The sequence below is a fragment of the Pteropus alecto genome, unplaced genomic scaffold (genome assembly GCF_000325575.1).
Source record: "Pteropus alecto unplaced genomic scaffold, ASM32557v1 scaffold39, whole genome shotgun sequence".
In the NCBI taxonomy this organism is placed as follows: Eukaryota; Metazoa; Chordata; class Mammalia; order Chiroptera; family Pteropodidae; genus Pteropus; species Pteropus alecto.
This window is the reverse complement of record NW_006443568.1, coordinates 5,863,216-5,877,250: the sequence shown is the minus strand read 5'-3', so window position 1 is coordinate 5,877,250 and position 14,035 is coordinate 5,863,216. Positions and strand designations below refer to the sequence as shown.

Below are 14,035 nucleotides of genomic sequence, written 5' to 3'. Positions count from 1 at the left end.
AGGTCCCCAGACATTCCCAGGTTTCCTGGTACTGAAGGAAAATTTCCCCTGGACACCTGGGGAGCAAAAAGTAGATTGGGGTAACAGAGAAGTTGGAGGAGTCCAACAACCCCCTCCTGAACAAGTTCATCTCATGGGTGCATCTCAGAGCATCCAATTTCTCGTCTGCTAAATGGTTTTGGTTATGTTTAGTCATATACTCTGGGAGGGTGAGCAGGCTTTGGGGAAATGTAAACTAGATTCTGATTTCAATGAGTTTTCTTTGCTTGGGGAGGATGGACGAGTCTGAATATGTAACTCATGGGCCTCCAGGCCTAAGCAGTCTATAACAGACCATAAACAAGATGACTTCTCCTTTTTATTACCCATAGTAATGTATCACTTAAATCATGAAAAACTCTTTTTTAAACTAGATTTTCATCCTCAAGAAAATACTGGGAATCCAGGAGGAGTGGCTATCCCGTGTTCTCTCTCCTGTGACATAATAAGAAATAGATACCTGGTCTCTGTCCCCAGCCTTCTGGCACACAACTCCTAAAACCCTTGGAATCACCAAAGTGATGTGTCTTTTTGTATGCTGATGAGATGGTGGCTGGTTGCCAGGGAACCAACCACGTGATTAGAAGGGTAGCATCTTCAGAAACCCCCTGACTTCCAGGGAGGGAAAAGGGCCTGGAGATTGAGTTAATCACCAATTGTCAATGATTTAATCAACCATGGCTACATAATGAAGCCTCCATAAAAAATCTTAACTGAAGGGGCTTGGAGAGCTTCCAAGTTGGTGACCCCGTGGAGGTGGTGGGAGAATGGCACACCTGGAGAAGGTGAGAAAGTCCCATGCCCCCTTCCCGCATAGCTTCTCCCATGTATCTCTTCTATCTGCCTGTGTGTGAGTTGCATCCTGGTATAATAAACTTGTAATCTTGTAAGTAAACTCTTTTCTTGAGTTCAGTGAGCTGCCCTAGCAAATTATCAAACCTGAGCAGTGTATTGTAGAAACCTCCAATTTACAGCAGTAAGTCATAAACACAGGTGACAACCTGGACTTTCAACTGGTGTCTGAAGTTGGGGGCAAGTGTGTGTGTGTGTGGGGGGTGTCTTGTGGAACTAAATTATTAACCTGTAGGATCTGAGGCTATGTCCAGGTAGATAGTGTCGGAATTGACTTAAATTATAAGACACCCAGTTGTGTCTGCAGAGAATTGGAGAATTGCTTGGTGAGGAAAACACCACACACCTGGTCACAGAATCGCTCTGTGAGTGCAGAGAGAAAACCGGTGTGTGTGTGTGTGTGTGTGTTTTTTCTGTCTCCCCTCTGTCAGCTCTCAGCTGGACTCCTACATCTCTGGGCTCCGCAAGGGCACCCCTCGGCCCACATCTCCTTATCGCCTGCCTGCTCCAGGCTGTTCCAGGCAGCTCTGGCTTCCTACACTCAGTTACTCTGAGCCTCCCCATCATCCCAGAGTGTGACTCAGATCGCACCATGGTGTATTATAGGCCGTTTCTGAAAGTTTGGTGCTAAACGGAATTACAGAGCAGGGAAGAAAACTTACATTAGATTTCTGGACATGGGGCTTAGTTTTTCTGAGCCTCAGTTTCCTCATCTGTAAAGTGAAGATATGAGTGCGTCCCTCACTGGGCGGATGTGAAGAACAAATGAGACGATGCACATAAAGCGCGGTGAACACTCAGTAAATGTCACCACATTACATATGCATGCCTGTCAGTAAGTATTTATTAAGCACTTCTTGTGTGCTGGGTTCTGTGTTGAGTGCTATTTTCCCTGTTTGAGTTTATAGCTTTTTTGAGAAGTGCATCCATTGGGATCTAATCAGGGAAACAGAAAAGACTCCATATGTTTCCAACAGAAAGGGATTCAATAGAGAAAATGAGCTTAGAGAAGCCGAAAGTGCAAAAGCAGGGAAGACTTGTTACTGTCTTAATTCCCCCAGGTGCCGACCCCAAGGCAACAATTTGAGTACATGCAGTAAATTTAGGAGCTGCAGGGGACACTGGCAGGGGAATGGGGCAGTGAGAGAGAAAAGGGAAGGCAGCCAGTGAGGGGCAAACACACAGTTTATCATAATGGATGACTAGAGCTTAATCCTATAGGCAACTCCGGGATATAAAATACATGCCTCAGAGTCAGCCCACATGAGGACCAGGGCCTATTTCACATCAGCTTTCAAGAATCATTGGTTGGGGGCTCCTGGGAGAAAGGATTAATCCTCTGGGCATTTCTGGCCTGCTCTGAGTGCGGGGAACAGACACGCAGATACTGGAAGTTGGAATTGGGCAGTGCACTCTGAAACAGCAGAGTCTGAGGACCATGGGTGGAGCTCTGAGAGCTCTAAAGAGATCAGGACCCCTTTTATCTGTGGGAGTCAGTGCTCATCTGAGCCCACAGTCCTTTTTCTGCACTATAGTGCAACTGTTCCTAAGGTCACCACGGCCCTGCAGGAAGCTGCACATTCCTGCCGCTGCCACTTCCATTGTCAGAATGGCTGGCAGCCTGGAATAGCCCTCTGTTGCCTCTGTAAGAGCCACTGGTTCCAATGCAGGAGCTCAGTCACCCATAGCTGCTGCTGCTTCACTGCTCATTACAGGAAGTACTACCAGGAGCAAAATGTCTTCTACCTTCTTCCCACCTACTTCCCTGGTATGATTGTCTCTCATTGATAGAAAGCAACAGAAACACAGCTGGCAAGGGAATCTGGGAAATGTAGTTTGCAGGCCTTCCACCTGGTGGCACAAAACATCAAAAGGCATAGAAGGACATGTGTGAGGCTGAGTATCAATAGACAGTATGTGGTACAGGGAGATGGACAAGAAAGAAGTCATTAGGATTTGTGGTTTTCGTACAATGACAGAGAAGATAACTCGAAAACCCTCTCACACAAAACACCTAGATTTGCTGGATAATATATAATCACTTTATTTTAGAAGCACAGCTGAGCTCATAAGAAAGAGAAAAACCCAAGGATCAAAACTAAAGAGAAAACTAAACCCAGAACAGTAAGTGTGGAGCTGATCTTGGGGCTGCCTGGGGGAACCAAGCATATTGGCTCTTAATAGCCATCTGGAAATAAGATATGAGATGCCTGGCAAGAAGGACCTAGATATTTAGATCTGAGACTTCCTACAAGAATCCCAAACTCTTGTAGAGACACAACCTCAGTTAGAGGGTGGACCGAAAAAAAAAAAAAGAAAAAAGATAACCAGGAAGCTTATTCATCTTGACTTTTGCTCTGGATGAAAAGAAAAAAAAAAATCTCCTTTAAGAATTCACAACTGCAGGCCAACCCTGCCAAGGGGGTAGAATTTGAACTTATATTTTTCTTTGTGGTCTGAGACCCCTAAGCTGAGAAAGCAATCTACAAATTGGTCTGTGGCTGGTAATATCCCAGGGATGCCTGGTACAAGCTAATAAAACCAGTTCTGGAGATTCACACCCTCAACCAACAGATAGAGAGATAGAGATGAGTTCACGATCCCAAATTACAAAACACACAAAGAAAAAATGCGCCATGATCAAACTCATGCAAACCCTTAGAAAATGGAATTGGTAGAAATAAATCATTACAACGGTGCTGAAGGAGAAGTGTGAAGGAGAGGTACAGGGTGTGATGGAAAGGTGTGGGTAAAAAAGCGTGCTGGGAGCAGGCATTGCTCTAGTGTTGGTGAGGATCATTGCAATGGGGCACTGCTCCTAATGGGCGGTTGGCCCTGAACAAGCCATCTTCCCACTGGGCCTTGGTTTCCCCTTGAAAATGAAGTCAGAATGAAGATATGAATGAGAGAAGTGGCCACCTCAGCTCCTGATAGCTTTCCAGTTTCTGGTTCTGTCTTTCCCGGGTTCCTTGAGATCCCTCAGTTTCTTGCCAAGTAATCCCCTTTCAGTCATAGAGTGTGAAGATGGTTTTCTTGTAATTCAAAAGACTAAGAACGAACAAGAGAATTGCTCTATCTTTTAGCAGAATCCTGATGCTGCAGAATGTGTAGAATGAGTCAGGCTGCCCAAAGCCCAGGTGGTGGAAATGTGTGCTGACTATTCAAGTGAATGGCTCTTAGGAAATCAAGAAGAAACTTTGAAGAAAGGTTAAAAGGATTTGTAAGCTCGAACTGACTTATTCCATTTTGATTTGGTTTGGACCAGTTTGAGCTGTTGCTCTCTGATTGGACCCAATTCCCTACAGACTCAGCAGGCAGAGGCAGGTCTGGGCAGTTTTGGACCGATTTTGGCCGTTTGAGCTGACTGCTCATTCATCACATCAGCAAAAATGTTTAAAGTAAGAACCCTTGGGGAGGGATACAATTTGGCAATATTTATTAAAATTAAACCCACATACACTCTTAGACCTAGCAACCCCACTCCTGGAATCTGTATCACAGAAATGAAGACACAAGCATGGAAAGGTTTAAGTACAAAAAATTGTTGTTGGCAGCACTGTTCATGATAACAGAACTAGAAACAAAATGCACGCCCATCTAGAGAGAGAGAGATAATAGCTAAATAAAGTGAAGCCCCTCCTTACCATGGAATATTTTGCAGTCCTTAAAAATGATGAGTCAGAGCTAGATCTGTTGATTTGGAGGGATTTTCATGCTGTGCTGTGGGAATAGCAAGACATGGAGAAATGTAAATTTTAAATATGTTTTTATTAGGCAGAAAGCCAAAAATTACATGTATATATAATATATACATAATATATGATATATATAGTCATTATCATTATAATACAGAGTACATACAGTTACTGTCCTAATGATAGAATATTAAGTATTTGGGTTTATTAGATTCATAAATAGATACATTTAAGACTGGTCCCAAAACATGGGTTTTCATAAGGAGGGAGGGGCTTTCAGGTGGTTTTTACTTCCTTTCTTTTAATTTTCTATATTGTTTAAATTGACCACGATGAGCATGTACTATTTACATAAGCCAAAAAAATAGAGAGCTATTTTTATTATAGAAGAGAAAGAGATGCTACAGTTTTAAATTCAAAAACTATCTGCAAGGTTGTTAAATCTCTGCTCTGAAGACGAACGAGCAGGAACATGGAGGTCACACAACTAAAAGGAGCGGGGGGACTCAAGCTCAGAGTCCAACACCGAAGACCAGGCCATACCTGCTCTCTGCCTACCAACAAGATGTGTTCTGGAGTCAGACAAACCTGGGTTTAAATCCTGGCTTTGCCATTCACAGCTGTGTCACTTCCGGTTGTCACTATAGGCAAGCCGTAGTTGTTCAGCAAGAGAACAACTATGTCTCCTCCATGACTTTGACCCATTGCTGGGTCATAAAAGCACTGCCAGTAACTGGACTTCCTTCTTCCTGACCTGCCTGTAACATGAGCCCTGTCTAGCCAAGAGGCCCTCACCTGGAGGCTGCCTCTGACTGCCCAGAGGAGTCCCCGCAAACTGTTTCAGCTGTTTCAGTCCGTACTGCTCCAGGATGGGTGATCTGGGATTTATTTTCTGTCTTCTCCAGGATGCGCAGAGCTAATTTTACCTTGCCGTGTACAGGCAGATTATGTGGAAGCTGGCATCTGTTCTTTCCAGAATGTAAATGAAGGCTGCTTCTTCTACCCGATGTCCAGGGCAGGTCATGCTGTCTCTGAACACCCATTTCAAAGGTATCTGTTGACCTTCCTGAGCTGAGACTGATTTACAGGGAGATGGCAGTGAAGCCAGGCCCTATCCTTGGTTCTTTTTGTGTATTGGCTCATGTAGTCCTCACAACAAATCCGAAAAGTAACATCTGTTAGTATCTGCATTTGACGGAAGCACAGAGAGGTCAAGTACATGCCCTGGTCAGCACTAAGCTGGCTCAAACCTTTGTTGTCTGGCTGCAGAGTCCATGAACTTCACGACCACACTCCATAGCAGCTGTAGAACCATGGGTGAGGCATCTAAATTTTTGAACTTCAATTTCCTCATCCATAAACTAGAGACAATAAGACCCTGCCCCCGCCCCACACACACACGCGCACACACACATTGCCCAATGAGTGTGTACATCCTTAACTTGGTACGGAGACTTGGGTCTGCTTTACCCAATTCCATTTGTTTTTCTCCACCTGACCCTGCACCCCAGGCCCGGCATAAAATTGTAGTATCTCGTGTTTACTGATATTGAAGTCTGCAGGAACATGCCTCAGAAAGGCCAGGACTCAAGTTGGGGTTAGGTAAGCAGACTCTGCTCCTATAGGACGAACTAGGCAGAAATGAATGTGGGATGTTCACTCTGGGACGACTGTCTCCAGCTTCCTTGTAGGGTCATCTCAGATAGTGAGGTCACAGTAGTTATAGAAAACTTCCAGGTCCCACACTGAGGATGTTCTTTCTTGTTCTGTAGAGTGTCAAGGGCACCTAGAGCATGACTCTGGACTGTGACACCTACTCTCTGTATGACTTGGGTATACCTCATAACCAGGTGAGAAGGAGGAGGCTGAGCCAATGAGAACTGGGGTTGTTTGGCTTAGGGGAGAGCTGGCTTGGGGTTTGCATATTTCTGAAAGGCTGCCTTGGGGAAGAGGATTTGTGAGGAGAATACAGCAAGACATTTATGATTTTTTTTTTTAACATTTAACTTTTTAAGAATTTCAGACCTGAATGCTGCCTGGCACAGTTGCAATTCATCAAAAACAGACTTCTGAGCATGCCTCCCCTCATCTTGGTTTGGCCCCCAGAGGCCATCACTTTAAACTCTGTCAGGGTCTGTCTGGTATTAACCTCAATATTTCCAGATAATAAGCTTGCGATGCTGTTTCATGACTTAATGCTTTAAACATCAGATACAAACTGAGGTATGAACTTGAGTTCTTTTATATCCTTCTATCTTTAATCCTCCCAATATATTTTATCACAATTTTAGTTAAATCAGTAATCAGTTCTTATTTTGTTATAACTACACAAAATATTGTGTATTGTCTTTGGCCTATATTTTAAAAGTCATCAGGGACACTTAGAGTTTCTTTTTGTGTTAAACAGATCAAATAGGATCTTAGTAGCCTGAACACCTGTTTTTATCCTAAAGATCCCACACCAACGATCCCTGCAGACCTGACCATTCTGATTCCACCCTGCTGTCCATTATGGTAGCTATATCGCCTGTAAATGCTGTTACTTGGCCTCTACTAGGCTCCAGGACCTCATCTTATCTTTCCCACTGAAATCAGAGAGTTCATTTCAGTGGCAGGAGTTTCTTCCTTTATCTCTGTGGCTTTCAGAGTGCTTTTCAGAGATGCTGGTGCTCCCTTTTTTGGTGTGATTGCCAATTTATTTCTCTGTCCGTAGAGAAGTTGTGTTCTTCTGAACCTCTGTAGGGAACATGGTTAGGTGGTGGGGTGAGCTCTTTGAATATTCTTCTTAAATTTCTGCATCCCTTCCTCTATAGAAATCAGGGCATTTGACCTCATTTATGGCATTTGAGGCATTTGACCTCATTTACCCCATGCTGCCACTGAGTTCAGGTTCAACTGATCAACTGAGCAAATTTATGGCATTTGACCTCATTTACCCCATGCTGCCACTGAGTTCAGGTTCAACTGATCAACTGAGCAAACATTTAGAACCACTTCCAGATGTTCGAGTTGGCACCTACGTGGCAGAATATGGGTAAAGGAACCCATATGGCTGTATTGCTCTGATCTTAAATGTTTCTCCATTCTGGATCTAACACCCTCAGAGTTCATTTCCACACAGATTCTACAGGTTTTTGTTAATGTAAATTAGTTAAAACCTTTAGATTATTTTGGCATATCAGTTTCCCTCTATAGCATTGGACTTGGTAATGGGATCCCCTTGGGGTGTGCTGTTAAAGAACTTGAGGCAATGATGAATGGTGGGGAGGTCCATGAAGAGAGTGACTATCATTTACAACCCTCCCCAAGTTTATAACAGGGATCTTTAGAGAGTCAAAAACAGCCTCACTGGTCTAGGAAAAAAGGGTTAATTATGCTGACAAGGGAATCTCGATGCTTTCTGTAGGTTTAAGATACTCTGAGAGATCCAAATCTTCCCATGTGTCGTTATTACAATTTTTTCCAAGGCAATCCTCAAGTTTCATATGAGACCAGAGACCTGAAATTGTTATACATTTTTTATATTAAGTATACAGCCGAATGAATATATACTGTGTATATACAGAATGTATATATGAATATAAGTATATATATATATATATATGTATATGTATATCTAAAAGGTGAATATACTTTTTTATTCTCCATTAGCACCACCCAGAACAACATATAAGATACGGAACATTTCCAGTGCCCCAGAAGGCTCCCTCAATAGCCCCCTACCCAGAGGTAATAACTCTTCTGACTACTGTCGGCATAGATTACTTTTGCTTGTTTTCGAATTTCATATAAAAGGAATCATAAAGTATGTATGCATCATTGTTTGGCTCTGGCTTCTTTTGCTCAATGTTATGTCTGTGAGATTCACTCCTGTTTTCCATTTAACATTAGTTTGGTTTTTTTTATTATTGTATAGTATTTCATGGATTATACATGAATTTACTTGTCATTCTATGGTTGATGGATTTTTGGATTGTGTCCAGTTTGGGGATATTGTAAATAAACTTGCTGTGAACATCTTGTACGTGTCTTTTGGTGGACATATTTCTGTTGAGTATTTCTTACTTCTGTTGGGTGTACACTCAGAAGTGGAATTGCTGAGTCATAGGATCGGTGTATGTTTAGCTTTAGTCAATAGTGTCAAAGAGTTTCTCAAAGTGGTCTTACCAGTTACACTCCCACCAGAAGGAATGGGAACTCAGCTGCTCTACATCCTCCAAAATGCTTGGCTCTTTAATTTTAGCTAACAAGTGAGGATTAGTAGTATCTCGTTGTGTTTTTACTTTGCATTTCTTTGATGACCGATGACGTTGAGCATTTTTTCATGTGCGTTTTTGGCCATTTGGGTGTCATGTGAGTGTGCTGAAGTAAGGCTTTATGAAGTAAGGTTGTAAATTTAACTGGCATTGTAATAGGACAACTTGTATTCTTAAACCTTGATTTTAATTATTGGCTCCTTCATCTCTTCAGTTGCAAGAGATGAGAGAGTCTTCATAGTTTAGTCATAGAACGTTCCTGAGTCTCTTGCCATGTCCTGTGCCAATAAATTTTGACTCTGAGCTTGCCCGTTTATTTTCTCTAAATGTTCTACTACAGTTAGAATTACTCCAGCCCCAACATGTGCCTTTCGTGTCATTCTACAGCCGCCAACATCTGGTCCCGAAAGCCTTACTTTCAGTGGGCATTTCATCCCGGTTGACAACAGGTAATAATTTCTTTAACTGCTATTTCACCACTATACATGATGACTGCTAGAGTCCCTTTTAGAATAGTAGTCGATTCTCACTGCCTGCACAGGAGTCTGAGAGAGCCCAGGTCACATTCTCACACTTTCTGGCTGCAAAGGAGTCTGAGAAAGTCAATTTCTGGCTTCCATGTTGGGGAGGTGGGACTTACAGGAGACGTGTTCAAAGATGCTGGGCATCCATAAGACATGACAAATATCCCCTACAGGGTCCATATTTTAGTTTTTCAGGCAAAATATTTAAAAATCCCTGGTTTAAATAAGCTTTAAGGCCCTTATAATGCCAACAATATCGTGAACGAGTTTAATGAGTTCTTAACCAATGTGATGAAGGCATTAGGCTATGGGCTTTACATGCATTATCTCATTCACTCTCCATGATCCTATTAAGTAGATTCTATTATTATCCTGCCACTCAGTGCCCTGGTTTCATTACCTATAAGACAGGGATAATAATTGTAACCATGTCTGTAAGGTTTTGTGAGTATTAAGTAGTTTGATACCTGGCAGGGTGCTTAGTAATGAGTAAGCACTAGATAAATAATGACATTATCTTCACCACCACCCTAACCGATAGACTTCCCAAGCTAACATGTTGCATTCGAGGGACACAGTGCCTCATTTCTCAAGTTGTCCCAGGGAGAGAAGAACTGAGGGCTTGGATTCTATGTCCTTGAAATCCTTGTATCTCCCCTACTGAAGCCTGGGCTGGGCAGCTGCCAGAGAAGACTCAGGGCAGGCCTGGAGACTGATCCTGAGGCCTTCTGATGTCCCCTCCCCAGAAAAAGTCAAGAGAGTCCCAGAGGACCGCATGAAGTGGGTTCAGCCAGAAGAAGAAGGGGCCGTCCAAGTTGGTGGAGGAAGTTGGGAGGGGCCAGCAGGTGACAGAGGGAGCCCTAGCAGCCTGCATGGAGAGGTAGAGACAAGGAGGGGAGGGCCCAGGTGGTGGTGGGAAGGACGTGGGAAGAGGTAGGGAGAATGTAGCGAGCCCCACACCTGATAGGGTACAGACAACTTTCTCATTTGGAGAGGCTTTCAAAGAAATATTTAAACCCACAGAAATATTTAAACCTGCACATGGGAAAAGGCCAATCTCTGCTCCAGGACAGCAGAACAGGAACCGATTCAGGATCTGCCACGTGCAGCAGTGGGCTGGAAACAAGGCCCACCACCAGCTCGCTGGGGTCTGCTCCTCAGGTCCCTCTGCTCCTCTGTGGGCCTGTCAGCTTCCCCATCTACAGGTTGGACGAGAAAGATGAGAAGGAGTCCAGGTTCCTTCTGGTTCTGATGGCGCTCTGATGGTCATGTATCAGCAAGAGTCTGAGCTTCACCTGTGTGCCTATCATTGTGGGCAGATCTGGGATAGGTGTATTACCCTGGCTTAGGGGGATGCGGGCTCCAGGTTGGGTCCCCCTGCTTTGTAGGGACCTGGGCTGGATCAGCTATAGCCACATGGATTTTCCTGGAGCCAAGAAGCCGAGGTCCGGCACATGACCCCACAGCTTCAAAGGGCGGGGCAATGTGGCAGTCATCGCCACCTTGGGCTGACAGCGCCACTGCACATTGGACAGGTGACTCACTAGGAGCTTCTTGTCCTCCCTTAATCTAGGTACGGAGCTAATCCTGGTGCCAAGATTACAATTCCTGTGGGTCACTCATCTGACATAGATTCAATTTGTCTTGGGTCCCACAAATTATGTAGCTGGTCCTGGGTAGAACGAATCTCATTAGCACTGTAAAGACTGAGTTACCCACATAAAGTCCTTAGCATGGTGCCTGACACTTATTTAAGGCTTGGTGATGTTGACCATTATTGTTGTTTTTATCACAATTATTATTATATGGCACTTAGTTAAGCTCTCTGCAGGTGTTATCTCATTCACCTCATTGAATCCTCAGGACCACCCTGTGAGGTACATGTGGATATTATCCCCATCTTGCAGATGATGACACGGAGGATCCCAAATCTGCCCAAGATTTTTTATAAGCACAATGCAGAGATAGAAGTCAGTGTTGAGTGAATCAGTATGGGGCAGGTGTGGGTATGGGTCTCTATAAAAGTCTTGGACTTTACCATCTTGTTTGAGATCACAGACAAGAAGGCCTTATCTGGTTCATTCTTGCACTCACCCATCCTTTTACAGATAGAATTTAGGAGGCCCCTAGAGGTTAAGGGACTTGCACCAGATTCCATAAGGTGTCCTTCCCTCCAATCCAGGCCCTTCGTATTTCCCCTTCTTAGACATTTGAGCCCCCAGAGCCTGAGGACGGTGGTCAGGGTGGAGTATTGGCCACTGGTGGGAGGAAAAAATGTTGGAGGCCTCAAGTGGGAAGAATACTGGGCAGAGTTGGGACAGTAGCTCCTTTCAGGAACAGACAGAGGAGGCTCCGGGTCATGGCACAGAGGTGTAAAGTAAGCCTGCAGGAGGTAACAGTGACATCCCAGGGGCAGGGTGGCCTCTAGATGTGGCTTCATCTTGGTCAGGCCAGCAGCCTATATGGAGAGGGAGGGCGGATAGAGAGTGGGTGACTGAACACCAAGTGATGAAGAAGGCTACCTTTTCCAGTCAGAGAAAACTCTCAGGAAGATATTTAAATCCGCAATAGGGGGCAGAGACATGGCACCAGGAGAGACCAGCTCACGCTCGGAGGCAGTGGAGCTGGCTGCGATTGGTGTCTGAGGTCCTAGCTCTACTCTCAGCTCTGCTCCAGCTTTGCTGAGTCATCGGGAGACCTCTGCTCCCCATAGTTTTTCTATTTGTGAAGCGGGAAGGTGGGTGGCAAGATTTCCGGAGTCCCTCTACTCTGATTGTCATTGACGTTCACTTATAACAGGAGTTTGACTTTACACTTTGGGCCTGTTATGTGGGCAATCCAGGGCCTGGGAGGTTTGGGCTGAGCAGGCAAGGGTGGCTGAGGTTTGGAGGGACAGACAGCCTGCAGCGGTACTTCCCTTGGCCCCTGAGATCTGGCCTGAGTTCCATTCTTCCCACAGGGATTTATCTGAAGCCCAGAACAACGTAGATCCCGGTCCTCCAGTGTTCAGTGTTCTCCCTTCTGGCAGCAAGGCCATGCACACTATGTTCTAAAAAGTCTTGCATCCCAGATGGCGAAGATCCCCGCTGTCTGTTGGGGGATTAAACTTCAGGTATTTTGTGCCGTGGGCTGCTCAGGCTTTCTCACGGTTCAACCATAGTGACTTGCTGCCACCCACTGGTACCTATCAGTGTTGCACCCAAAGAGAACCTGGATTCGCTTAGCTAAGGATTCTGGTTGGGTCCAACAAGGCGTGGTTCAAAAGGGCTAGAGAAGAGTTCTCATCCCGCTTTGACAAATGAGGAAGTGGAAGTCCAGAGAGGTGACGTCAAATAGCCATCTGCACTTGCCTGCTCTATCTATTCAGTTGTTCATTCATTCAATAATATTCATCAAACGCTTCCTCTGTGCCAGATATGTTGTAGGCACTGGGATTTAGCAGGAAATGAGAGACCATTGCTCTTCTCGAGCTGCCATTCCTTGTGGGAAAGAGGGGAGAGAGGACAGATTGAAGGATGCTGTGAAGGAATTAAGAGGCAAGGGTAGAGAGAACTAATGGCCGAGAGGCTTAGAGAAAGACACTCTGGGTAGAGGGGACAGCACTGCAAAGGCCCTGAGGCTCTGAAAGATCTGGGCGGGTTCCAGAACTGCTGGAACCCCGTGATGTCCCAGCCCACGGCTATCCATGTAGATCACATAGAGGTCAGAGGAGATTGTTCTCTCGGGAGGGTCGTGCCATTGACTTTCTCTCAGTTAGACCACAGCCTCTCTCAGCCTCACCTTACTCACACCGCTGTACACTCTGTCCTTGAAGCTCTCTGCTCTCTTGGCTTGTGTGACGTCAACCTCTGGAGGTAGGAAAAACTATGATGATTCTCTGTGAAAATTAAAGCTTAACAATCAACATAGAGGTATTATCGGTTTGAAGGAACCCATAGAAATATTGAAAACTAGAGCAGGAGATCCTGGCAGGCGGAGTACAAGGTCAAGGTCGACTTTTCCAGGACCTGGGATAGAAGCATGTAGGAGAAAACTGGTCAAGATGTAATCAGTCTTGCTTGTAGCTGTTATCATGTTATAAGTTGTGTTTGTGGCCCTGTTTGCTGCTAATGGTGAGCCATTTTTGCAAATCAAATGAGTATTTATATTTGCATACACAGAATGAGTATGCTTTATTCAAATCCTATCAGTGGTGTCCTAAGAAATAATACGTTTGGAAGCAAAATAAGTCCCTAAGTCTATGGCCATGCTACCCTGAACAAGCCCGATCCCATCTGATCTTGAAAAATAAGCAGGGTCAGGCCTGGTTAGTACTTGGATTGGAGACCACCTAGGAAGACCCGGTGCTGTAGGCATAAAAAATTTAAAAAAAAAAAAAATAAGGGATTGTAAACTGACAAGGTCCTTGCAATCTGTGAGGTCAACCAAGGGTTGCCTCACCTAAAAAAAATAAAAATAAAAATAAATAAGTCCCTAAATTGGCAATTTTGACGTTATATCCAACACTATCCAGTTATGTTAGCTGATGATGAATGAGTGAAGAAAACACGATAAAGCCATTATAATTATGCCGACTTAAAATGGGGTCTGTATAGTGAAGCTGACTAAACGGGTGCAGACCAAAGGGGCTGAAGCATGAGGAACAGATTTTACTTTAACTAGCCTAAGG

At 44.4% G+C, this 14,035-nt stretch overlaps 1 pseudogene; it reads left to right on the top strand.

The window, feature by feature from the left end:
- The first annotated feature begins 13,602 nt into the window (after positions 1–13,602).
- On the top strand, positions 13,603–13,721 carry LOC112472963 (annotated as a pseudogene).
- The last annotated feature ends 314 nt before the right edge of the window (positions 13,722–14,035 follow it).